The sequence below is a fragment of the Pristis pectinata genome, chromosome 8 (genome assembly GCF_009764475.1).
Source record: "Pristis pectinata isolate sPriPec2 chromosome 8, sPriPec2.1.pri, whole genome shotgun sequence".
NCBI classification, from domain to species: domain Eukaryota; kingdom Metazoa; phylum Chordata; class Chondrichthyes; order Rhinopristiformes; family Pristidae; genus Pristis; species Pristis pectinata.
Window position 1 is genome coordinate 16925707 of NC_067412.1, and position 27421 is coordinate 16953127.

Sequence of the window (27421 nt, forward strand, 5' to 3'; positions counted from 1 at the left end):
CAAGGTTGAAAATTTGTTTTTTTGTATTGATTAATATTACTTCTTCCCAGTGCCCCATGGCATTTACATCTCTGCACTATCTGACCTCACTTCCAACATCAAGGACCAGGTCCTAATGCCCCAACCCTCTGAACTCCCAAGCCCACAACCACCATCCCAAATGACCAATCTGCTCACTCCCAAGCTCCAATCAGCCAGGGCCCTAAACCAGTGATCACATTCCCTGATGGAGACCTCAATCTCCATCATGTTCCCGTTACATAAATAATTGCTATTACCTCTTAGGCTTTCTTCCACATTGAAACTCCTGATCTTCTCCCATCCCTGATCGTTCCAGAAAACTACTCCCCTCCCTTCCTCTCAATTCCCAGTCACTTATCTTCCTTTGTGACCTGACCGCAGGCCCCGATCACTGATGGCTCTCTCCTCAACCTTAAAGCCCTGGCCCCAGCCTTGGTCCCAAGTGAAACATCTTCCATTATGGAAAAATACAATGCCCTTCCAGCAATGCCTGAGGTTTTCCCATGGGCACCACTGAAATTTGCAGCTGAAATCCACTTCTGAAATAGCTGTTAGTGCAATGCTCACCTAATGCTGGAGCACTATAATTTCCAGGAAATACCTTGCAAAATACTATGTGTATAAAGTTAGGTATGTGCCTCAATGCCAGGGTTGAAATGCCAATGTTTGTGTGTTGAATTGAACTATTGCAAATTATTCCAGTGATGATTGGGGAACCATTTTCCAAAGTCAGAAGACATTTTAACCGATGGAGAAATGCTGCAATGTGTGTTTCTATGGCAACTCACACTATCTAGTAAACGTTCAGCAATGGATCTTTATTTTAATTTTTACAATATTTTGTAGCAACCACAGAGAATTGTGCTTACCCCATTTGTGACTATGATGACTGTAAAGCACTCATCAGTGTTTCCTTTATCCGATGCAGAATGTAGATTAATTAAATATTTGGAAACAGCACATGGAGAGGCAGGTGCTTTGCACTTCTGTTTACAGCACAGCAGGGAGTCTTGACAAGGAGCTCTCAATGTGAAGGGGACCTGCCTGTGTGCTTTTGCAACTCAGATCTTCAACTAAACATATTTACACACACAGCTGTTTACTGTGGTTAGAGACATTAATATCCATTTTCACAATTCACTGAAATGTTGTACCATCTTGGAAAATGATTTAATCAGTTTATTTTTTAGCAACAGATCAACATGAGCTTAAAGAGGTGTTTTTCTCCAGCAACAGAGAGATTGGCCTAGAAACTCATTTGCACTGGCAAAGGCACAGTAAAGCAACAATGCACAATGGGAAACACCATTGCAAAATTCTATAGTATTTCAAAACCCAAAACGTGTGTGCACTAGAACAGGTCTTGCAGGCTTAAAGTCCAGAAAGTTTTCCTTTCACTCGCTTGATCTCAATTTAGATAGGATACTGGTCATGGATTATAGTAGTGGAGAGTGTATGGTTTTTGTAGTGGAGAGAAACCTGGGAGAAAAGGAGTTTGAACCATGTCAGCAGCTTGCAGGGTGCAAATCAGTACTTGAAGGTCATGATGAGTATCGGAGAACATCAGTTTCAAATCAATGGTGGAAGGTGTTTTGGGGGGGGGGGTCACAAGCCCAAGAGAAACCTGCAGCAAGGGGGTAAATATATAATTTACAGTACTTGTAGGGGGTTCAAAGAGCTGGACTTCAGGGCTTTGGACCACTTAATCAGGTCCCCTTTAAACCACGCAGAAGCATTTAGCAGATGTGACAGCCAAACACGTGTTGAACAACACTGTGCAAGTGAGTGCCTCTGTGTGTAGTCACCAGACTTGAGGAGGACACAGAGCCCAGTTCGCAACCTTGGCAGAGCACTCAGTAAGTATGAAAGTAAATGGTTTGCTGATAAATTATATTGCATAGAGCTCATAAATATAATGGTACATGATATAATTTCCAGATAGCTGTGCCCCTTGCTTTCCCATGTTATATTGTCCCTGCTGGGGAAGTGCACATCTCAAAGCAGGCAGAAACACATATTTCCTATAACAGTGATGCAGAACATAATAGAAGTCACCCAAACACAGAGTGAGAAGGTGAGGGAAAATCCATACTCCGAATGAGAGAGAAATCACATTAGTGACAAACACGCAGTGGACGTACTCAAATGTGAGTGTTGTGTGCTCCTTCTTACATGCACACATACATCCACCACATCCTGCGTAAGAAGTAATGCACAGGAAGAAGAGAATGAATTAGACAGAGACAGTACATATTGAGCACAAAACACAGAAGCACTTTTTTTTCCAATGGATATCTACCAGTTGCCCACAAGGTACACCATTTTGATTCTTGAAATTGGGCCTCATAATGTCCATATTAAGCTCATAAAACTAGCACAAAGATTGTAAATTGAAAGAAAGGAAGGTGTTCACAGACATAGAACTTATGGCAGAGAAAAAGCTCACAAATGGGCAACAGAAATAGACTGAGAGTACGCAAATATGGACAATATACAAGGAGAAAGGCTGCAAGATGCATTCAAGAAAGAGGTATACACATGGAGCATCAAAAATACACATGCAACACAGAAGTGAAAAGTGACTGCAAGAGATACAGTCCTAAAAACAGAAACTATGAGAGAGAAAGTATGACAGAAAACTAATTTGCCAGTGGTAGTGATCTAGTGATTGTGGTCACAGCAAAATCATTTTCCCCCAAAAAAGGTTTTGTTGATAGAAATGATACTAAAATGGGTTTACTTGGAGAGAAATGAGTGACATTCTATTTACTTTTTGGGACATAAACAGGTTTAAATAAGAGACAACTAGAGGTGATAACACAAGTTAATTGTTTACAATATCATAAACCCTGAGAAAGCTTGCGCTATTTACTTAAACCTGAATCTCAAAGCTTTGCTACTGGTTTTAACTTTCCCTGGTCATTTTTAAGCACAAAATCTATAAGTCGTAACTGTACAGTTTCTCAAGGGTCCTCCACTTAAAAGTCATGTTGTTCTTAAACTGGCCACTGGGAGATGCAAAAGAACAACCTTTGATATTTCCCTTTACATTTCACCTCAACAGCAATCAGGAATTGCAGAAGATAACCAGTGCCTGATAACTGTGAGGCATCATGTCTCATGTGAGTTTGTTTACTGCACTACACCGAATTTTAATGATGCAAGCTGGCAGATACCAAGTTATTAGTCAGTTAATGCAACTGCAAACCTTATTTTCCCCTTATCATGAGAACAGAATAGCCTGCTCTGACATTCAATGGGATTATGAATTCTTCATCAACTGCACTTTCCCACCCCATCCCCACAGTTCTTAATAGCAAAAGCAAAATACTAAAGATGATGCCAATCTGAAAGAAAAACAAACATGCTGTAAATGTTCACATTGTGAAAGCAGAAACAAAGCTAATGTTTCAGCTCAATGAATTTTCATCATATATTTCATCCTGAAAGGTCATCAATTTGAAGTTTTACATCTCTTTCTCTCGAAATAAATCCTGCAGAGTATTTGCTGGTTTTTTTTGCCTCATATTATTTGATTTCCATCCTGCCCAGAAATCTAGCAATTTCAGCCATAAATGTAAGTGAGGATCAAGCCCCTATAGTTGTCTGGGAAGGAGATCCACAAGCTTTTGAGTGAAGATTTCTCCTTGTCTCAAGCCTATTGCCTGGTCCTTTATCCTCAGTGTACGACTCCTGGTTTCAGGCTTCACAGCCAGGGAAAAGAGCCTCAGCATCTACTCTGTCAGGTTCTTAGAGAATTTGGAGACACAAGAGACAGTGGATGCTGGAATATTGGAGGAACTCAGTGGGTCAGGCAGCATTTGTGGAGGGAAAAGGACAGTCCATGCTTTGGGTCGAGACATTTCATCTGGACTGAAAGATAGAGGGGAGATAGCCAGTATAAAAAGGTGAAGGGAAGGGGTGGAGCAAGAGCTAGCAAGCGATAGGTGGTGCTAGGTGAGGAGGGGTGATAGGCAGATGGAGGAAGGGAGAGTGGAAATAGTGACAGAAGCTGGCAGGTGATAGGTGGAGGTGACCAAGGTGGTAGCGAGTCTGAGTGAGAATGTTATCGAAGAGCAGGAGAACTGCAGAAATCACAGAGCAGGAGCAGTGAGAGAGGGTCTCACAGAACTCCTGTTGAAGAGAGGAGGAAAACTTCTTCAAAGTGGGCATACCTTGAAGAGACTTTGCAATGGATTAGTACAATGGAGACCAAAGTCCATCCTACCTCATTATGTCCAAATGCCATATTGTGAGTGGGTCTTCCAAATGCATTCACTCTTTTTGTTATTCTAAGTGGATGTATGAAAGTTGCAGAAATATTTTACACATGTAGCTTAAAACCATGATGTAAAGCTACCACTGAGTGAGCATCAACATGACAACTGAGAATACAATACGTGCAAATGGTTCAGGTGGATTTCAGAGAAAGAGGTGGAATTAGAAAAGGCAAACACAGAACTGTTGTTGATAAATAAAATGTTTGACTCCTAAACCAAAAGCTCTCCCAGCTGTGCAGAAAGAGATTGTGGCAATGGTGCAACTATTTTTGGGATAGCTCTGTGGCCCTTAAATATCAACAAGCCAAAGGAAAATCAGTAACTTTTATTTAAATCAACCATTGGTACCCAAACATACAAAAATGTCTGATGCTCATTAAGGAAACCTTTGCCATGTTAATTCCAACAGACAGCCCTTAGTAAGAGGGAGGTTTGGGTGAATAATGCAACTTCAAAAGTAAAACAGCTTCCAAACATTTACATTTGTGCAAATTATGTTGTTTCACAGTCTAATTCCAGACCTTCTGTGCTTGGTTGCAAGAGGAGTGCCGAGATCATTTGACATCCATATTAAAATCACTTGTATTATGTTAGCTGTTACATTAACTAACTACATTCCTTTGCTGTTATATTATGCCACTGGAATTTTAAAAGATGGTGAGCTATAAGTAGCTTTTGATGGTGTTAAAAATCAGTGTTGTGGGTCACGCTAATGTCGTTTGTGATAGTCACTTAAAGACAGATCTTCAAATGCAAGGTTCATAGAGCATGTTGTTATGTTTCCCTGCTTAACCCTGTGTGAAAGTGATGTTGTTGGTTTCCATGCAATATTTCCCATTGATCTATACCAAATTCTCACAGCTGGCAGCATTTCACTTTGCAGATGCAACCTCTAGAACCAGGGACATACAGAACTACAAGCAACAATCCTTTTGCTGCAGGTGTCATAGAATGGCATGTTTTTTTTTCTGGGTTTCAGACTATGAATACTCTACAGGGAAGGGTCTTCGACCTGAAATATTAACTCTGTTTCTCTCCCCACAGACGCTGCCTGACCCATCGAGTGTTTCCAGCATTTTGTGTTTTTATTGCTCCCTTACGTGTGCCTACATTACTAGATGTGAAAATAAAAAAAAACTGAAGATGTTGGAAATCTGTAATAAAATCAGAAAATGCTAGAAACACACAGCATGTCAGGCTGCATCTATGGGAAGAGAAACAGAGATAAGGTTTCAGATCAAAGACACTTTGTCAAGACTGGAAAGAGACAGAAGAAACTTGTTCAACCACAGGGAGGGTGGGGGAGGGGAGGGATGTCTCTGAAAGAATAAAACTGGGGTAAACAAGGTTGCTTGGTCAATGAGTAAATGGCAACTGTTAGAGAGTGAGAAAATAGACAAAAGAACACAGACAAAAGACTGTAAGAGTTGTAAAATGCAGAGCATGAAGACATGCCCAGCACGTTAGGCTGGGCATGTCTTCCATTCCTAGAGGGGAAAAAAAAGAAAAAAAACAACTAACAAGCTGAGCCAAATCATAGATGGATGACTGATATAGACAAAAATCAAGGTACCAGAAGATAAAGAATTCAATATTTAGTCCAGAAGCTGTAAAATGCCCAGACAGAAGATAAGGTGCTGTTCCTCAAATTTGTGTTGGGCCTCATTGTAAAAGTGTAGGAGGCCATGGACTGATAGGCTCCAGTTGGATTGGGATGGAGAATTAAAGTGGCAAGCAACGCGAAGCTCAGGATTGCCCCACAGACTAAACACAAGTGCTCTACAAAGCAATCACCCAATCTGCATTTGCTTTCACCATAGAACATTGAACAGTACAGCAAAGGAACAGGCCCTTTGGCCTATGATGTCTGTGCTGACCATGATGCCAAATTAAACTAAACCTATCTGCCTGCACGTGATCCATATCCCTCCATGCCCTGCAAATTCATGTGCCTGTCTAAATGCCTCTTAAACTCCACTATCATGTCTGCTTCCACCACCACCCCGGAGGAGGATTCCAGGCACCTGCCATTCTCTGTGTAAAATACTTCCCCCACACGTGTCCTTTAAACTTCCCCCCACTCACCTTAAAGCTAGGTCCTCTGGTATGCAATTCGAATGCACAGGAATGTAAGAAGCTACAAAGAATAGTGGACTCTGCCCAATATATCATGGGCACATCCCTCCACACCATATCTACAGGAGGCACTACCTCAAGAAGGCAACATCTATCATCAAAGATCCCCACCATCCAGGCCATGCCATCTTTTCACAGCTACTATCAGGCAGGAGATACAGAACCCTGAAGTCCCACACCACCAGGTTCAAGAACAGCTACTTCCTTTCAAACCATTCGGTTCTTGAACCAACCGGCAGAACCCTTATCACTGCAGTTTAGCAACACTATGACCACTTTGCACTAAAATGGACTTTTTTTGTTCTAAATGTGTTCTTTCATGCAAAAATTATGTATAATGTTTTTCTTGTGAATGATGCTTATATGATTCTATGTGCCTGTGATGTTGCTGCAAGTAAGTTTTTCATTGCACCTGTGCATACATGTACTTGTGCATGTGACAATAAACTTGACTTTGACTTCTATCCTGGGAAAAACTCTGACTATCTATCCTGTCTATGTCTCTCATAATATTATATACTTCTATCAGGTATCCCTTCAGCCTTCAATGCTCGAGAGAAAATAATCCAAGTTTGTCCAACTTCTCCTTACAACTAATACTCTTTAATCCAGGCAGGCTTCTGGTGAACCTCTTCTGCACCCTCTCCAAACCTCCACATCCTTCCTGTAATGGGGTGACCAGAACTGCACACAATATTCCAAATGCGACCTAACCAAAGTTTTACAACATGACTTTCTGACTCTCATACTCAATTCCCCAACTGGTGAAGGCAATTATGCCATAAGCCTTCTTTACCATCCTATATACTTGTATTGCAACTTTCAGGTAGCTATGGACCAGCACCCCAAGATCCCTCTGCACATCAATGCTCCTAAGGGTCATGCCATTTAATGTATACCTTCCCCTTACATTTGATCTTCCAAAGTGCAACACCTCACACTTGCACGGATTAAACTCCATCTGCCATTTCTCCACCCAAATCTGCAACTGATCTATATCCTGCTGTATCCTTTGACAACCTACTTCCCTATCCGCAACAACATCAATTTTTGCAAACTTACTAATCAGCTCATCTACATTTTTGTCCAAGTCATTTACGTACATCATAAACAGAGATCCCAGCAATGGACCCTGTGGAACTCCACTGGTTACAGTCCTTCAGTCAGAATAATACCACTCCACCATTACCCTCTGCTCCTATGGCCAGACCAATTTTGAATCCAATCTACCACATCAGCATGGATCCAATGCAGAGGAAACCACCTTGTGAACATCAAGTGCAGTACGCTAGATTGGAAGAAGTGCAGTGAATTGCTGCTTCACCTGGAAAGACTGTTTGGGCCCCAGGATGGTGGAAGAGGTAAAATGACAAGTGTCACTTCGCCTCTGGTTACAAGGGAAAGTACTGTAAGAAGGAGTTGGTTGGTGGGAACAGAAGAGTGGACCGGGAGTCGCAAAGGGAATGATCCTGGTGAATCAACCAAAATCCCATTCCAGCATGCTGTGAGACACCACTGGACCTTTTAAAAGCAACTATTATAAAATACCCTGTCTGTGAGCTGACGACAAGATTAACCCAAGGGAACAACACACATCATTGGTTTTCTCCACTGAGACACTACAGTCTGACTGTCTGCAGCAGGTTGGGAGCAGTGTGGTACCATGAGGATTGGTGCTTCTGCCCCAACTCTTCACAATTTATGTTGACAATTTGATTGAGGGGACCAAACAGAACATTTTCACCTTTGTTGATGACACAAAATCAAAAGAGTCGTGATGAGGATGCAAAGAAGCTTCAAGATTCAAGCTTCACAAAGTAGAGTGGGCAGCAACATGGCAGGGGTGTACAATGTGGGAAAAACATGAAGTTAAAAAGCAGAAGTGCTGAGTAATTTTTAAACAGTGAGAGATTGGACAATGTTGATTGGGAAATCTAACGACCTTTTATTAGAACACTTAAAGAGGCAATGCCTGGCATTAGCTGCATGTGCAATGACCACTGGCTGTTTACATTTGTAAATATAGGTAGAAGGTACATCTCTTTGGTATTTATGCCTTTTATGGCCTGAAACAAGAGCCCTTTTGAGAAGTGGAGTATTTCTGGTGATTTTGACTTCTTTGAGAGGGAGTAACAAGCACACTGGGGTAGAGAGGAGGAATCTTCATGGGAAGCTGCGACAGGATAGTGAAGGAAGAGTTGGTGGGGTGGGGGACAATCAAGCAACCAATATCCATGTAACATGGTCTACAGAAACTGCATCATATGTCAGTAATTAAAGGGGGACAGATGTATTCAAAGGTTCAGGTTCAGCCCTCAACCTGTCCCAACTGCTGCAGCCCATCTACCTGCTGCAGCCAGGCCTGAGAGAGGGCCACACTAGGATCGACCCATCGCTTGCCTATTAGTGCTCTGTATCCCCTACTACTGCAAGGATTGAGGCCTACACTTGGAGCTGCGCAACACTTGCTTGTGCTGTTAAAGCAAATTTGCAGAAATAGTCTTATCCTTCAGATTCTGAAGTGAGATCATTGGTATACAATTCTTCATCTACCATTAATTGTTGAGCCAAGCTTTTACTAACTTCTCTGCCCCCCAAAGATCCTCCCAAATTTGGTTTACATACCATTGGTTGGAGATTCAGTTGCATAACATTTTGTTTTCAGCATTATGGATTTATAATCCGATTTCTCCACCGGCAAACCATTTCCATGTCACTTTGTATCACTCAGAAAATTTGACTGGGAATTTCCTATCTTGAGTCATCCCTACGATCCCAGCATGATTTCTGCAATAGGGCTGCACAGGATGCCATAATTCCTCAAACAGTGGTCCTATTGGAGCACTGCAAGGGAGCCTGGACCACGTTGTCCTGGGATACCCATTGTCATATGTCAACTTTTAATGTGCTGGGCTGGAAGGCCTGGAAGGTAAGTAAAATACTCACTTATATCCTTAGGCCCCCTCAACCCTGGCTCTGCACCGATCCCAACATCACTTTCCCCAACCTCAACCTAGCCCTATGATCCAAATCCCTCTCCATCCCAATCTTAATGCACAATGCCTCCACCATTACCATCCTGTAACCCCCCACCCCCAAATCCTCAAGCAGAATCCCAACCTACCCTGATGGCAATCTCCCCCACCTCCCCCATCTCCCAAGGTGGCGAGAGAAGGACCAGCTGCCACATTTTTGCCCATGAAAATGTTCAGCCACTGGTCTTTCATTGATACTTGTACGTTCATTTGGTGGGACAATAACCAAAAATTGTTGCAGTTCTGCCACTACTACATAACCCTTTAGGGTAGCCTGGAATTTCTTGGCACATATTTCTACAAATATGTGATTTGGGAGATGAAGTAACTCACAATTTGATAATCAATTTTCATTTTGCGTTTGGTGGAATCTTTTGCTAGCAGCATTTTTCTTTTTCTATGAGACCACTAAAGGCTGTTTATGCTGCTCCAGAGTTTCAGTACTACAGGTGCCTGCTTTCAATTTGCAGATAGACTGTAAACTGTCATTAAAATCATTCTCCCTAATCTATTGGCTCTGACATTTAAGCATTTGTGTTGTATTGATAGAAGAGGAGGTAACCAATGCATGTATCACCTTTTGTTGACTGGCAAGGACACAGGGATTTTGTCAAGCTGTGACACAGTGTAATAGAGAAAGCGTGTTGCTGCACAAAGATGACTATCACCACATTGTCACAAATCTTCAGGATTACTTTCAAACTAAGTGAGATGTACCCTTGAAATATTCCATCTTATTTTTAACATCATCATCACTTGTAAACTGTAGTTCAGTAGCCGGGCTTCCTTCCCATCATATTTTGTGTCTGTGAAGTAATAATGAACTGTCAAAGGGTGCATCTTTCACTGCTCAGCTGATCAGAGGCACAAAAGTCCCAACTGTTCTCTTGCTCCTGCTGAAGATTGCAAGCACAGACTCTGTGGGATGGTGGAATTAAATGACAAATATCTGTCAAGTCATCAAAAGACTGGCAAGATAGAAATCTCACCCCACAACATCTTAAGTGAGAAGAGTTCAAAGAGAAGTTCCTTGTTCAGGTTTCATTTGCAATCATTTATGGAAATCTGTATTGGAGGTAAAGATCCTGGGGAGAAACTAATGATGCCATCTTTGTGAAGATTAAGACATGAGCGTTATGCGTTTTCCTTGTCAGCAGTGCCTAGCCTCAAAAGTGAATATAAGATAGTGCCGTGCACTTCCCTGTAGCTGTGACACTTTACTCTGTATTCTGTTATTGTTTTAACCCTGTACTACCTCAATGCACTGTGTAATGAATCGATCTGTACGAATGGTATGCAAGACAAGTTTTTCACTGTACCTGGGTACAAGTGAATATAACAAACCAATACCAATTGCATTCAGCTAGCTAACTGTGGTCCCTGCTCACCCACATTTACCTGGATTGGATACGAAGGCCCAAATGAGTCCTTGAACCTGGCACTAGGGATGCAAGGTACTGTGGACCTCAGCCAGTGCATTGCTGAGGCCCTGCCCCCAGGTCAACCTGTCAGCCGTTGACAGGAGACAAAGCTTTGGGCAGGGATTCACCTTGTCCTGTCAAATTATGCAAAACCTTAAAACAGCTTTTAAATGTTACCAATATTCAGAGATATTTAAAAACTATTAACATTGCTTGATATATTTTAAAAATAAAAATTATCTTAAAATTGATTTGAAATACAAATGTTGATTAAAACACATAAATGACACTAAAATAATAATTTAACTCTTTCAAATATAATAAAAAATAAATATCTTAAGTTCCATATCAGGAAACCCAATGTAAACGATTGGTATGGAATCACAGAAGCATCTTCCCCTACACGACGGGGAATCCCATTACTCTTAGGCTCTGCTGCTGGATACACTGGCATCTCACCTCAGGTCAAAGTGCTAGCCACAGGCAACTTAATTTGTCCCGATGTTCCTGCTATATAGGTGTGTGGTATGATCGGGGGCAGAGGTGGGGGGGGGGAGGTGGAAGGGAAGTAGTTAATGTGAATGGGGGGAGAATAAAATTGAACAAACATAGAAATAGTGAAAATGGGTGCTTAATGGTCAGCATGAACTTGATGGGCTGAAGGGCCTGCTTCCATATCATATAACTCTATGACTCTTGGACTTTAAGTGCAATTGTTTAAAATGTAAATAAAAGTGGTGGAGAATTAATGGTATAATGTGGGCTGATGCGCCTGTTTCTGTGCTGTATAACACTATGACTCTAATAGAGTAATGGGATTAATATCAATAAATGAAGAAATAACTCCTCATTGATCAGCAAAAGATCTCCCGTGGGATTGATGTGGGTCAGGTATATAGAATTGGATGACATTTAAGTTACATAACAGGGGGTGCCAGAGAAAGTAGCATAAAGCAAAAATACAATGAGTTAAATGACCTTTAAAAATAAGTAGTAAATTATTAATGATACAAAATAGGAGGAAGAAAACATGGGCTCTGGTCAAAAGTATAGCTTGCCACAGGTGGTGACAGCTTTACATTGTCTGTTAGAATAATTTTTGCCTCACTAGACTGCTGCTTAATATTGTGGCAAAGTACTGTTACTGTGCAATTAATTCAAACCTAACCAATTCAAGCACCCTTTCCTTGACTAAAATTTTCATTGTTCAAACTGTAGAATTTCTGAATTGAACTAGCTGTAGATACAGATTTCAGCTGAGATGATTCAATAAATTCAGTTTTTGTGTGCTTTGACCCTGGACTGGGCTTAATTAAGAGATTTGCAAGCCAGAAGTGTGAACATTTTGAAGTAAGAACAGGCCCTTCTCACAATAGATTCTACACTATTGCTAGCTAAAGAAACAAAAAGGAAGTTCCTGCAGTAGGAGTTGTGCTCTTGGCTCATCATCAATACCTGATTACAAGACCTTCTCAGCCACATCAGGTATTTTGTCAGAAACTTACAGGCAAGTAGGTGAGGAATGATAACACAAGAATAATAATCTCCCACCACTGGTGGCAAGATTGCTCTTACGTCTGATACAATTGAGAGATTATTGCAATAATCTAGTTTTTTTGTCTGAAGAACAGCTTCAAAAAGCCCATCTATTTTGCAAAGGTTTTCAGTTCTTATACTCTAGTGAAAGATTACTACTGTAGTGCCAATTTGTAAAGGGCCAGAGACAACATTGTACTGCGTGCTTGAAGTCCACCAAGAGCGGGGGTTGCCCTGACTGCCAATCTTCATTAGGCTTGTGGCCTTTACCTGTCAAAGGCAGAAACTTTTGTCACTTCTCTTTGTCCTGGATTGAAACACTGGTGTCCAGGATGATGGAAAGGCGTAATCTGATGTACTGCTAACATTTATCCTGATTGAAAAGCACATGAATTTAAATAAATGTATGCCAACCAATGTATGTCTGTGAGCCTGATGGCCTTTTCAGTATAAATTCCACTAACATTCAGCCTCACAATTGCTTTGTTTGGAATCTATTTATTGACAGTGAAGAATGATTTGCCAATGTCACATCTGACCACAGGCAAAAGTTCCTACTATCAGCGTAAAATTTAAGTCCAGACTCAAGTGCCAATTTTAATTCCTGATTAGATTAGATGTTGGTGGTAAGGTAAATAGCAGAAAATACTCAGAGGAAATTGGTCTCCCTTGAGTTCTTTACATGAGTTAACATGTAAACTCTTTACATGAGTTAAAGATCCTGATGGCAAAGCGTTTGGTATGTGAGGCATCACAGGGGAAGGGATAGTATTGTGGGGTAGAGGATGGTACTCTGGTGGAGAGAGAGAGTTGAGACTGATGGAGGAAGACGTGGGTATAAAGCACAGAAATAAAGTCGGTGGATTATATAATTCTGATTTGATTGATCTTTTTGAAGTTCACATCTGAACCACACAGCAGGCTTGATGTGCACCCACGTAATGTAATCTGAAATCCAGCATTTAATGGGGCAGTACCAAAATGCAACTTGGAAGAGCCAGGTGGTGTTCAGCATAGATTCACACAGTAAAAGATTAGTACCAGAGTCAATGATGTTTCCCTCAAATTACTGCAGAGAGCAGTGAGCACATACAATTTCTCATTAAACAGGAGAGAGAAACCAGTTGCCATTACCAAGCACATGAGGTTGGATGCAGCTGAGGAAGTGGACAAAGTGTAGAAAGGTGTCTAATATCCTAACAAGTTGGGAAAGGTGAGCTCATCTGCTAATTCATCTGCATACTGTGATGGACAACTTTCCCAGCATTCCACCTTCCACTCTGTTGTCAATCATATCAATCGTATTTGTCTACAAATCATGCTTCAACACCATCTTTCATTTTCTGCACATTCTTTCACCTCCCTATTTATTTGTGTAACTCTGTGACACTCCATCCCTTGTACAATGTGAGGCACCTGTATGACAGTCACCCTCAATGCATTTACTTTGTTAATTGGATCTAACTTTATTTGGGTAAAATAGAGTTAGCAAAATGCAAGAATGGCGGCCACAAGAGAGCTCTTGCTTCCAAAGAGAGCTAAGTACAGCTTTCAAATGAGTCTGGGAGGTCATGACAACAGTTGTGCACCTTCAACAGGATGAGAGTTTATTTATCTCTGGCCTTTCAACACATTGCATATCTTCACCACGATTCAGTCAAACAGGGTGCTAGAGGTAGAAGTGGGAACTCCAATTAACATATTCCCCTTTATAATGCATTGCCTCATCCCATCCTATCCATGCTGCCTCCGCTCTTGATGCTTGAGTCTGCTCCCACACAGGTGTTGCTGGAGCAATCTTTGGTATAACACTCAGCGATTCCAATCCCTGAGGGCATTTGCCAAAAGCATTAGAGCACCAATACGAAGAGTATGCCTCTATCTCCGAATCCATGGTGGTTTGACAAAAAGTTAGAATTCCACATATCATTTTTAAATAGAACAACAGATTAACCATTAATGCTTAGAACAATTTCCATATCTTGTGGCATTATCAGGGGTGGAAATTAGTCTTTTGACTTGTTTGATTCTGAATGTTAATACTTTTTTTTATGTCAGTGAGTGTAGGCAAGTAGCTGAAACTTAGTTTTGTGCAAATGGAAGCGGGGGATGTGGAGGTTGGTAGGAGTGGACCAATTTGTTTTTTTCTCTCCTCACTGTGTCAGCAGTACATGGACCTTTGGTAGTCAGGGTATTGTTGATAACTTGAGCACCAATGTAGGTAGTAGGTCTGGGCACTGCTGCCATCCTCCTCTTTATTGTTAAACCTTCAGAAGATGCTCGATGAGGTTCGCCTTCCAGCTGCAACCCCAACTCCTCTACAGGGTTTGCAGGTTGCAGCCCACCACTGTGATCATGGAGACCCCAGCTGGAAAGCACTGAAGGTTGCCTCTGGCTTGTCTAAGGAATATGAAGCACATGAGGGGGCGTGTGGTGCTAAACCTTCAAAGGCCCATCCACCCAACACCATCCCTCAGCTGGAACCCCTACCATTGCATTCCTATTCCACACAACTACGGCCTCCACAGCTGGAGTCTATAAAAATAAGTAAAACATCACTCAGAAAAAAATTCTGTTCCTGAGGCAACTATGAGGGATGTAACACAGGTAATGGGAACAAAGCAAGAATTAATAAAGCTAGCCAGCTGATAGGAATGAAGCAAGATCATTAAACCTTCAAATGCTCACCTGCCTGACAGCAAGATGATAAAACAGGGAAAAATGAACATTTGCCCCAACAACAGAAAACAATTTAAAAAGATTTGCAAGTGAAGTAGTCCTATTGGGTTAACCTTAAGTGAAAAATGTATGTTCTATTCATATAATTCACATAAATATTTAGGTTTTAGTTTCAATGTAGGCAAATCTCCCCACCCCTCAATGGATTGTATGTCCCTGTAAGAAAAATGTACACTGCCCAAGTTTTGAGGAACTGTCTGGGCTTGCGTATTCTGAGCTATGGCCTGTGTTTAGCAGAACCTGTGAAGAGCATTAACTTTTCCTTCTCCTACAGCATTCTATTGATTGCCAAAACTGTGTAGGCAATGAATGTTCCACCAAGCATTTCTGACAGGACCACAAATCTTTTTTTTCAAAACTTGCCATATTCACAATCCTTACTTCCTCCTGTGATAGCCATCTTAAGAAGAGCAGAAATATTTTACAAGAATGTCACAGCTAATGTGTCTGACTGGTGGGATTAATTCTTCCCTTTGCCTTATTATTAATGCAAACATGAGTAGCTGTGTGTGAGCCAGTGAAGTCCCTCCATTATAAAGAAATTCTGCATTAGTGCCAGCATGAATTGGTTAGGCTTCATTTGTACAACCAGCAACCACCACCAGTCAGTGAATTATTGTCCACAGAACTGATGGTCATATTTTATGAACTGAAAAGTGAAAATATTATTAGACAATCCATCACATCTGCCACTTCCAGGTACTGAGTCAATTTGCTCTAGGAATTTAGAACAAGGGGGATTGTGGTTCCCAGGTCAATGAACTACAATGTCAGATTTGGAAAAAGAAAGGGTGTGGGGCAAACTGGAATTATGCCAACAGTGATGTGGTGAATTAACCCCATGAAGCAGCACTTCCTGTCTCTTCCTGCAGAGATTCCAACTGCTTCCATTTTCACCAGGACCAAAGTAAAACTTACTGATTTACATCTACTGTACTTATGGCTCAGAAACGGGCCATTCAGTAAGCAATCCTATTCCAGTGTTTGTGCTCCACATGTACCCATCTTACTTTATTTCAATTCATCATATCAAGATATACTTCCATTTCTTTCCCTCTTATCCAACTTTCCCTTTTTCTCAATTACATCTACATAGTTCATCCCAATGACTCCATGTACAGGCTGGTTTCATATTCTGGCGACTTTCAAGAATGGGTCCGGTTATTGAAACGGAAAGCTTCTTGTATAGACATAAGAGAAGTACAGATGTTGGAATCTGGAGCAAAACCAAAGCTTCTTTTGTAAACATAAGAGAGACTACAGATGCTGATATTTGGAGCAAAAAACAAACTCTGGAGGAACTCAGCGGGTCAGGCAGCATCTGTGGAAGCAAAGGGGTAGTCAACATTTCGACTTGAGACTCTTCATCGGGACTGAGAGTGTAAAGGGGAGATAGCCAGAATAAAGAGGTAAGAGGGAGAGGTGAGGCTGGGGCTGGTCACAGCTATTGTGTCTGACTAATGCTTTTATTTTCTCCTTTTGCTTTATCATTAATGCAAACATGATTAGAGCTTTTAAAGACAATAACTGCAATCACTATGTGTGAGACAGTAAAGTACCTCCACTATGAAGGAATTCTGCATTAGTGCCAGCATGAATGGGTTAGGCTTTGTCTGTACAACCAGGTAAGGAGGGAGATGCTGGGCAGATGGAGCCAGTTGGGGGACAATGGCTGGTGGGTGGTAAGCAGAGACAGATGAGGAGAGAGAAAAAAAAGGGGGAAAATGGAGTCAGGTAGGGAGAGGGAAGGCTGGAGGTAGAGACAGAGGCTGGAAGGTAATAAGTGGAAACACAAGAGACTGCAGATGCTGGAATCTGATAAGGACGGAAAGTAATAAGTGGAACCAGATAAGGGAGGGATGATAGTCAGATGGAGCACATTGGGGGAGGGGATAGGAGAACCAGATGTGTGGGTAATAGGCAGATGGAACCAGGTGGGGAAGGGGAAAGAAACAGGGCGACAAGGGTGGGGACCAGAAGGATAGAAAATGGAACACAGGGAGTGTGGGTTTCCTGAAATTGGAAAATTCAATATTCACTCCATTGGGTTGTAGACTACCCAGGCAGAATGTGAGATGCTGTTCTTCTAGTTTGAGTTTGGCCTCACCCTGGCAGTGGAGAAGGGTAAGGACTGCCAGGCCAGTGCGGGAAAAGGGAGTTGAAATGATACGCAACCGGGAGGTCAAGACGGCCACTGCAGACAAAGCATAGGCATTCTGCAAAACAGTCACCTTATCTATACTAAGTCTTGCTAATATAAGGGAGGCCATATCGAGAGCACCAAATGTAGTGGACGAGGTTGTAGGGGTGCATTTGAATCTCTGTCTGACCTGGATGGATTGTTTAGGTCCCTTAATGGTGGTGGTGGAGGAGGTGTAGGGACAAATGTTGCACTCCTGTGCTTGGGTGGGTGGGTAGGGTCTGCTCTTCTAGTTTGCATGGCCTCATCCTGGTAGGGGAGAAGGCCGAGGACTGACAGGTCAGTGTGTGAATGGGAAGGGGAGTTACAACCGGAGGGTCAAACAGCCACTGCAGACAGAGCATAGGTGTTTCGCAAAAGAGTTGCCTTATCTATGTTAGGTCTTGCTGATGTCGGGGAGGCCACATCGAAAGCAGCAAATACAGTAGATGAGGTTGGAGGAGGTGCATGTAAATCCTTGTCTGACCTGGAAGGGTTGTTTGGGTCCCTGGATGGTGGTGAGGGAGGAGTTGTAGGGACAAGTGTTGCACCTCCTACAGTTGTAGGGGATAGTGCCAGGGGACGGGGAGGGGTGGGTGGGTAGCTTCTTGCGTTGTGCTTTAGATTTAATGTTTACTTCTGTGCTTGCTTAGAACTGCAACATCTCCAAGCTGACATTAATGAAGCTGCATATAGTTCCATTAGATGTTCACACTAATTCAGTCCTGTGATCAGTTCTCCAGAAGGTAAGTGGGGAGGACAAGTTTCACGCTGCCCTGTCTGAAGGCACAGCAACTAAATTGGCAGATTTGCGCTGAGTAACAGCTGCTCATGACTCAGCTCCTGTCAGACCTCCAGTTGGACTAATGCAGAAGTCCAAGATGAGTTGCTGGTCAGATGCTTGCTCATCATTGAGTCATCGGAATAATGCTGGAGAGAGGGTTGCCTGATGTAAGAACCATAACTCTGCAGAAGTTTGAATTTATTTCCTTTATTTCAATTTTTAAAAAGTATTTTAAATTAACCATTTAAAGTTTATTTTATGGTTTTAATTACTTAACTCTAGTTGAATAGTTTTGAAATGTCTGTGACTATCAGAGATATTTTAAAATAACATAAGCTGTCTGTAGGGGCACTTGGGACAGGGTGGGGCCTTGGTGGTAGACCAGTTTATGTCTGAACTCCTCTCAGATCCAGCTCGGTCTTGGGTGCAGGCACATCTAAGAAAGGTTAGTGTGGGTGGTGAGTCTAGGCAATAAGCCTGATCCAGTGCATTCTGGGACCTAGCACAGTCCAGCCCTACAGTTAATCATGGCAACTTGGTCATAAATCTGGACCCTTTCAGTAGGGTTTACTTCTGATTTGATTGACTTTTGCTAGAGTACTTACAAAATTTAAAGCAATAGATATCTTAGAAATGTATGAAAGATGCACCCATCTTTCACACATTGGGAGCCATGACCACAGAGATGTTTCAGCTAATGGTGGTTTCATTGCTTTCAATGAGCCACCATTGACTTTGGCTGACTGAGGAAAAGCATATTTTAAAATCAAGACCTCAAACCTGTAAAAAAAAACTCATGTTTTAAAGGACAGCAATGATTTTGGCCCTCTGGTATGCTTCTGAGGCATACCAAAGACACATTTAGGCACCGGAGAGATACCATCTATACTGTCCAAATCCACTGAAATATAAGGGAACACCTTCCAGTCCAACAATACCAACATAAAGGGCCTAATTACACTCAGACAGCTACGTTGGGCAGGCCAGATCATTCACATAACTGAGACCAGACTCCTGAAACAGACACTGTAATGAGCTTTGTCACTGGATTACCAGGTGGACAGAGGAAGAGATTCAAGGAAGTTCTCAAAACTTCCCTGGCTCATGACCTCGCAAGTGGAAAAGCAATATTCAGGGTGAGACAGAGAACCTTGAACCTATGCATTAAGAGCACACAGAGACCTGTGTAAATGGTGGCAGGAGCGCCCCACTTCACAAGCTGCCTGTTAGCCACCTTCTGCTCATCTTTGGCAGGATCTGCAATTCCCACATTGGTTTCATCAATCACTTCAGAACCCACAATACTAAACTGGAAGCAAATCATCCTTGATACCAAGTAACTGCCTAAAGAGAAGGTTTCATCTATGCTATATCTTTTCCAAATTCTATACATGATTTGGACAGAGACACTACATGAATGACAACATAATCCAGATTAGGGGGTGAGGCACACTGACCCTCCAAGTTTCTGCAACTTCTTGTATTCAATTCTTATTCAATGATAGATGTCTGTTTTGACCAACATTTTGAAAAAAACACTGAAGCAAAATACTGCAAATGCAGGAAAACTGAAAAACAAACAAAATATCCTGCAAACACTCAGCAGCTCAGGCAGTACCTGGAGAGACAAGCAGAGGTAAATTTGAGGTCGATTCCTGTTATACCTGTCTTCAAGGGATCTGTCGAAGGCTCATTGACCTGAAACATTAACTCTGGCTCTCTGTCCACAGATCCCTCCTGATCTGCTGAGCATTTCTAGGATCATTTGTTATTTTTATTAAAAGAATGGTACGTCTTCATTTTGATGTAAAAAGTATGGTGCATTTCTCAGAATGTTAAAAATTGAATGTAGCCTTGTGACAAGACCTAGGATTTGCAATGTGACAGTGGGAGAATTATCTTTCCTTCACAATGCCTCCCGTCAGGCTGGGGACTTCTAATTAAAATTGGACCAAACTTGGTTACCTGCAGAATAATGGATGTTTGGTAACAATTACAAGTAATCTCATTGAAAGGCTTAGATGACATCCACTTCTGAGACACCTTGGAAACTGCCACCCCAGTTCACAGATCAATCCTACCTATTCCATTGTTTTCGTAACTGGTCCATCTCATGGACAAAGTGCAACAGTTTTTCAATTTTCATTCTTTTTTATTCTCAGCAAAGGAGATAATAATGACTTTAGGTTTATATTTCTTGCAAAGAATTATTAAAATAAAAGACATATTGGTGCAATACCTGTCAGCGGTGTTTGTCTGTATCCAGCTGAAATTCAGTGGCATCTGCAGTATGTACAAACACCCTGCAGTTGCAGTTGCTATTGACCTCCTGAGGCAGAACTGTTCTTGTCAACTAACTTCACTGTAACTTAAAGCAGACCTTCATGCATCATTTATGCAGCAATATGTTGACTTCTAATTTGACATATTCTACAACATTACATAGTCACAAAAGTGTGAATGATCAGTTAACATGAAACTTATATTGACATGCCAACAGACTTTACAATATGATTAATGGAATGCTGTCTGTGCCTAGGCTGATGTATTGCTTATCGTTGTATCATAGCATAAATCTTTCAGTGTTGAAACTTCACTTCATGAGTGTGGACAGTGGGCCTGCTGTGAATGTAACGTAAATTGTAAGAATCGAGTCAATCAGCCGAATTCTTCAAGTTGATAGAACAGTGACACTGAACTCAACAGTTCAAATTCAGCTAAAAGCATGTGTTGTGGGATCTGCACTGACTTTAGAATACATTCTGTGGAAGAAATCTTTTGCCCAGTTTTCTCATCATTCAATTCCATGAGCTGACCAGAGTTCCACTTAGATCCCATTCACTGCCCACTTTCAAGAATATCAAAGTGGATAGGAGAGGAGGGGATGGGTTGAGGAGGTCCCTTTCCCTTTCCATCACCTTTTGTCATTTTGGTGTTTTCCTTTGGAAGTAGTGAAGCCATGAATACCTCCACCTCTAAGTAAATTGCTAAGGAAGTATCAGCTGAATTCTGGCACCCAGTGTTGCTCAGATGATCGAGAGATGTTTAAACTCAATGTTTTGTAAAACTAATGATCCCAGGCCTTGATTCAAAATGCTCTGTCTACTCCATCTATACCCTTCCCTCACAGAAATGGAAATATTTATAGCCATAATGTAGTACAGAATGGAAACAGGCCCTTTGGCCCACTGAGCCTGTGCCGAGCATCAATCACCCATTTACTCTACACTATTCCCATTTTGTTCTCCTCACATTCCCATCAACCTCCTCAAGATTCTACCATTCACCTACACATTAGGGGCAATTTACAGTGGTCAATTAACCTACAAACCAGTGCATCCAGAGGAAATCCACAGTCACAGAAAGAATGTGCAAACTCCACTTAGACAGCACTGCAGGTTGGGATTGAACCCAGGTCATTGGAGCTGTGAGGCAGCAGCTCTGCTAGTTTCACCACTGTGCCACCCATTGTCAGCACAAAGTTATTTATTTAGTTTTGACTCAGCTGCAGAGGCAACAGGTACATGGAAAAAGAGCTCAGCAGCTCAGAATGCAATGGCAGGGTTTTTGGGTGGAAAAACTGAGGGACAGGAGAAAGATGCAAGATCCAACAGGGAACAGGAATCACAAATGGGAGGTGGCCATTTGATCCATTGAGTCTGTAACAACTTTATGGTTAAGCAATCCAGCTAAACCCACTTCTCCCATCTTCTCCCCACACCTTTTTCCTTTCAGGTATTTATCCAGCTCTCTTTTGAACACCACAATTGAATCTGTTTCCACTGTTACCCATGACCCTAACCAAGTTTCCACATGTTAATTTTGGTTCTTTTGCCCATCATTCTCATTCTACATCCCCTGATTTTGACCCTTGTGTCAACGTGAACAGTTTATCTCCATTCACTTTGGCTAGGCCCTTCATGATTTAAAATATTTTTCTCAGATCCCCTCTGATGCAAAGATAACCATCCTATTTTCTTCAGTCTATTTCATAACTGAAGTTCTTCATCACAGGGTACATTGCAGTTTAACTGTTCTGCACTTTCTCTAAAGCCTTCACATTGTTCCTATAATGTGGTGCCCAGAAATGGACACAAGATGCCTGTTATAGCCAAATCAATGTTTTATTAGGTTCATTACAACCTCCTTGTTCTTGTGTTCTGTGCCCTGTGCCTCTATTTATAAATAAAGCTCAGGATTCCCTATGTTTTGTTTCAACTACTTTCTGAACTACCCTGTCATTTTTAATGAACTATGTACATATCAGATTTCTCTGTTCTTTATCCTTTTCAGAAATGTTGCCCAAGTTTATTTTGCCTCCATTCATTTATCCTACCAAAGTGTAATGCTTCACTCTTCAGTGTTAAATGCCATTTGCCACCCACCCATCAGCTTGTCCTTATCTTCTTGTATTTTACTACCCTCCTCATAGTTCACTATGCCTCCAAGTTTTGTGTCAGCTGCAAATTTGGAAATTGTGCCCAGTGCAGCCAAGTCTAGGAAATTAATTATATTCAGGAAAACAGTGGTACTGGTACCATCCTTTGGGGAACTCCACTGAACACAAAAAAAAACAATTTTTCATTTATTTTCTCTGCTTCCTGTTAATTAACCAATTTCCATTGATTTTGCTACATCCCTTTTTATTCTACGACCTTCAAACTTAATGACAAACCTATTCTGTGGCACTTTGTCAAACACCTTTTGAAGGTCCATATATATATCACATCAATTGCATTTCACTCTCAGACCCTCATCTAACTTTATAGACATTTATCATAAATGTCTGTAAAGTTAGATGAATAGTCTTCGACCTTAATCATTAACTCTGTTAACTTTCCTCAGATACTGTTTGATCTGCTGAATGTTTCTAGCAATTTCTGTTATTATTTTTCTAACTAATTCACACTTGGCCAAGCCTGTCCTTGATTATTGTTCCTAGAACTTTCTCCACCACCAAGGCAAAAGTTACTGGTCTGTTGTTACAGAATTCCCCCCTACACTTTTTAAAGTTCTTTTCCTGAGATCAATATATTTCAACATGAAGTGTCACAAATTTATTAAGCACTTGAATATATTGATTTTAATAAACATACAAGGTTATATCTACAACCAGACTTACTGATGGTAGTTATGGATTCAAACATGACACAGTATTGAGCTCAGTATCTTCAGCTTTCATGCATAAAATTTCTTAGTAGAAGCACCTGATTTTATACTTTTTCGAATTCTTTCTGTGACAATCTATACAATTCCAGATTATGTGACACAGTTCTGCAGATGAATTATTTTCATGAACTTGATGCTTAAGGGTGTTTGATGTTTCCAGAATTTTCTGTTTTTATTTCAGCTTTCCAGCATCTGCAGTTTTTTATTTTCATGCTTAAGGGTAACTTTGGTTTTAACAACAGCTTCTGTACAAGTCCACAACCTGGTTATTTCATCAATAGTTTCACTCTTGTTACATTTAGTTGCTATTGATTCACTGCCATTTCATATAAACCTCATGTATCTAAAAACAAAATGGGGGATACTTAGATATTTCTCTTATGCCATACTGTTTTGTCCCACATTAATTATGTTAACATGCAGCACTGTGCCTTTTAATTTAGTTTCCCAAAGTGACTAAAGTAGCCTTTGTTCCAAGGTAATTCAAACTGCAACAGTTCATTGCTCACTTACATGTTCCCATCTACCAAGCAAAACTTAAGGTCACCATTATGAAACATAATGAATAGCGTAATTAACTTTTTCCACACATAGCCATGCACACATGTCCCTAGAGTGGTTCTGAGATGTAGAAGCTTGGGTATGCAGACACCCTGAGAGCAACAAGCAATGACCTGTGTGACCTGATCATGGACAACAGTTAATGCTGTAACAGGCAATGTAGTTCTGTCGCAACCACACCAGTGAACTACAGCTGAAAACACTCATCACTGACCTTCAGCATTATGTTCTTCTCATGTGAAGTCATGTGTTGGATTGTAACATCAGCTGGTTTTTACACAGCATCTTTATTGTAGTACATCTTTAATGTACTTCACAGGAGCGATGAGAAACAGTATTTGATACCAGGCCACATCAGGAGATTGGAGGAAAAATTACCCAAAGCTTGGTCAAAGAGCTTGGCTTGAAAGCAAAATCAAGGAGAAAATAGTGTTACGAACCAGCAACAAAAGAAACACTCCGAGTCATGTATAAGTGTTAAAAACTACTTTATTACTAACTACTTATGATAATAAGAAAAATAAAAGTAAAAATGTTAGTATGTTAGAAGTAAAAATGTTAGATCATAAACATTAACCCCAAAACTAAACTCGTAGTGTGTGTGTGGTAAATTCCCAAACTCCAAGTCCAGGAATAATTCTCAAAGTTCAGTTCAGCAAGCCGTAAGGTGAAACGTGAGCAAAGGCTTCTTCAACAACCACTGTTAACTGAAGATAAAACGTAGATGTAGAGAGAAAATAGAGAGTAATTATGAAATCCAAATGTTCCACGATGGAACCCAAATGACACCTCAGTGTTCACTCAGCAGTGACCACTCCACTGCATCTTCCTCACCCCAAAAGGCTCTCGAATCGTGGCCGTCCACACAAATACCTGTTTCCCTCTACAGGTCAACAACAAAGTGAACTCCACTGCTTTGTTCCGAAGTATCTGCCACCCCGAAAGGCATCTGAGATGTGGCCATCCACACAAATACCTGTTTCCCTCTAAAGGTTAACGACAAAGTGGACTCCATATGTGGATTGTAGTGACAGACACAGTTACTGTTTTTCATCCATCGACAGAGACTAGCAGGCTGGCCTTACTCTCTCTCTGCCCTCCGACTGATTCCGACTGACTGCTTCAAAAACATCATTACGTCCTTTATCTTCTGTTGTCGTAACCACGCACCCCCCCCCCCACACACACACACACATACCACTATGCTCTATCTTAAAGGGGCATTCACCAATAGTAACCTAGTTCGTAACAATAGAGATAGAGAGGTAGATAGGTTCTGGAACAGAATTCCAGCATTATGATCCTGAAGTATCAAAGGCATTGATGAATACTGGGTGCACATGGGACTAAAGCTAGAGGAGCACAGGCACCCTGTTATCTCTTTCCACTTGATGTTTTTCCCCACAGCTGCAGGTCTCTCCATTCTTGCTTGCTGTTCTTGTTCTTTCTACTCCTCCAGCCACAAAAAAAGATTAAGGAGTATTGTAAAATAACAAATGTCATTCCATTGTTTAAGAGTAAAGAAGAAAGAAAACAGTCAAATACAACCTTTTAGTTTAATGTCAATTGTGAGGATTCCAGTGCTCTGAAATCCATCTGCAGGGACAGGGAGATTCAACAATTAGATAACAATGAGGTGATTAGAGAGAATAGAGTTATACAGCATGGAAACAGGCCCTTTCGCTCAGATTGTCCAAGCCATATCCCTCTCAAAGTTTTCTATCTATATACCTGTCTAAATGTCTTTTAAACATTGTAACTGTACCCACCTCTACCATTTCCTCTGACAGCTCATTTCATAAACCCTCTGTGTTCTCTGTATTCTTGCAACTCAGGTTCATTTTAAATCTTTCCCTTCTCAGTTTAAACCTATGCCCTCTAGTTTTAGACTCCGCTACCTTGGGAAAAAAGACTATGATCATTCACCTTATCTATGCCCTCAGGATCTTATTTACCTCTATAAGGTCACCCCTCAGGCTCCTACACTCCAAGGAAAACAGCCCCAGCCTATCCAGTCTCTACTTATAACTCAAACTGTCCAGTCCCAGCAACATCCTTGTGAATCTTTTCTGTACCCTTTCCAGCTTAATGACATCCTTCCTATAGCTAGGCAACCAGGATTACACATAATACTCCAACTGCAGTCTGACCAACACCTTGTACAGCTGTAACATGATGTTCCAACTCTAGTACTCAATGCCTTGATTGATGAAGGCAAGTGTGCCAATGCCTTCTTCAGCAACGAATTTTGAGATCATCGGCATCGTGGATAGGGGGCTTCTGCAGGCTTCCATGATCAGGTTCTAGAGAAGACATTAAAAAAGATAAAAATTTAGGGAACTGGAGGTGTGACATGGGCAGGAATTGATTGGGCATAGGATGCAAAGAATGGGGCTGAAGAGAATGGCTGGGGAATTCACCATATACGTTTATGTCTTGAATCAAAGTTGATATTAATTCAGCAAGCTGTTGAGATGGGAGCAAGAATTTATACAAGTTAAACAGACTAAATAAGAAGGCAAAGCAATGTGGAATTGCAAACTCACCATTTGGGATTTAAGAAAGACAAATGCAAATATCTTCCTTATTATTTTAGACCATATTATTTTTGTGGGTGTGTTAAGGGAATTAGATATTCATTATTAACAATGACTAAAAATTAGTATGCGGAGTCACAAGCTATCAAAAAGGCTAATGCTGACATATCACAAAGGGGCTGGAATACAAAGTTAAGAAAGTGATGCTTCATTTGCATAGTGCCCTGGCCACACCACATCTGAAATCTGTGTTCAATTTTGAGCACCTCAAGAACAGTAGTTTGGGATTGGAATAGATACAAAGGAGATTCAGCAAAATGATGCCAGGGCATGAAGGGTTAAATTATGAGGACAAGTTGTATAAACTTGGCTTATATTCCCTGAAGTTTAGAAGGTTGAAGTGGTCTAATTGTGATCTTAGAAAGAGAAGCACTGAATTTTGTTAAGGCTATCAGGGGATATGGAGCAAAGGCAGGTTTGTGGAGTTGTGATATAGATCAGCCATCATTTAATTGAATGGCAGAACAAGCTCAAGGGGCTGAATGACCCAGTTCTGCTCCTCTCTTCCTACCTATTGAAGCATTTGACAGCTATAACATGGGGTTACTTGGACTGCTAAAGGATTTCTGACATCTTGTAGCTTCACTTCAGTCTGTAATGTGGAAATGCTGATGGGAAATTAGACTTGATACTTTCACTAAAGGAAACAAGTTAAATTCAAATCAATCAATAAATTATCCAAATGCTCTTTGAAGATCCTCAGTATATTTTTGTGACTTAATTATTCCCACTATTATTTACTACTATTCAGTAAAAAGTTTGAAGGTTAATTGCGCATCAGAAGACCTGTGAAAACTATCTTATCTATCACACAGCTGGATGCTCTTAATTTTTTCTAAAGTAAAAAGATGTGATCTCTGATTAACAAATGTATCAGTCATTTATCTAATATCCCACAGTACATTTTGCTACCGCATTAATGTGAAGAGAAATGTCATCACTTTGGAAAAACAATCTGAAGTC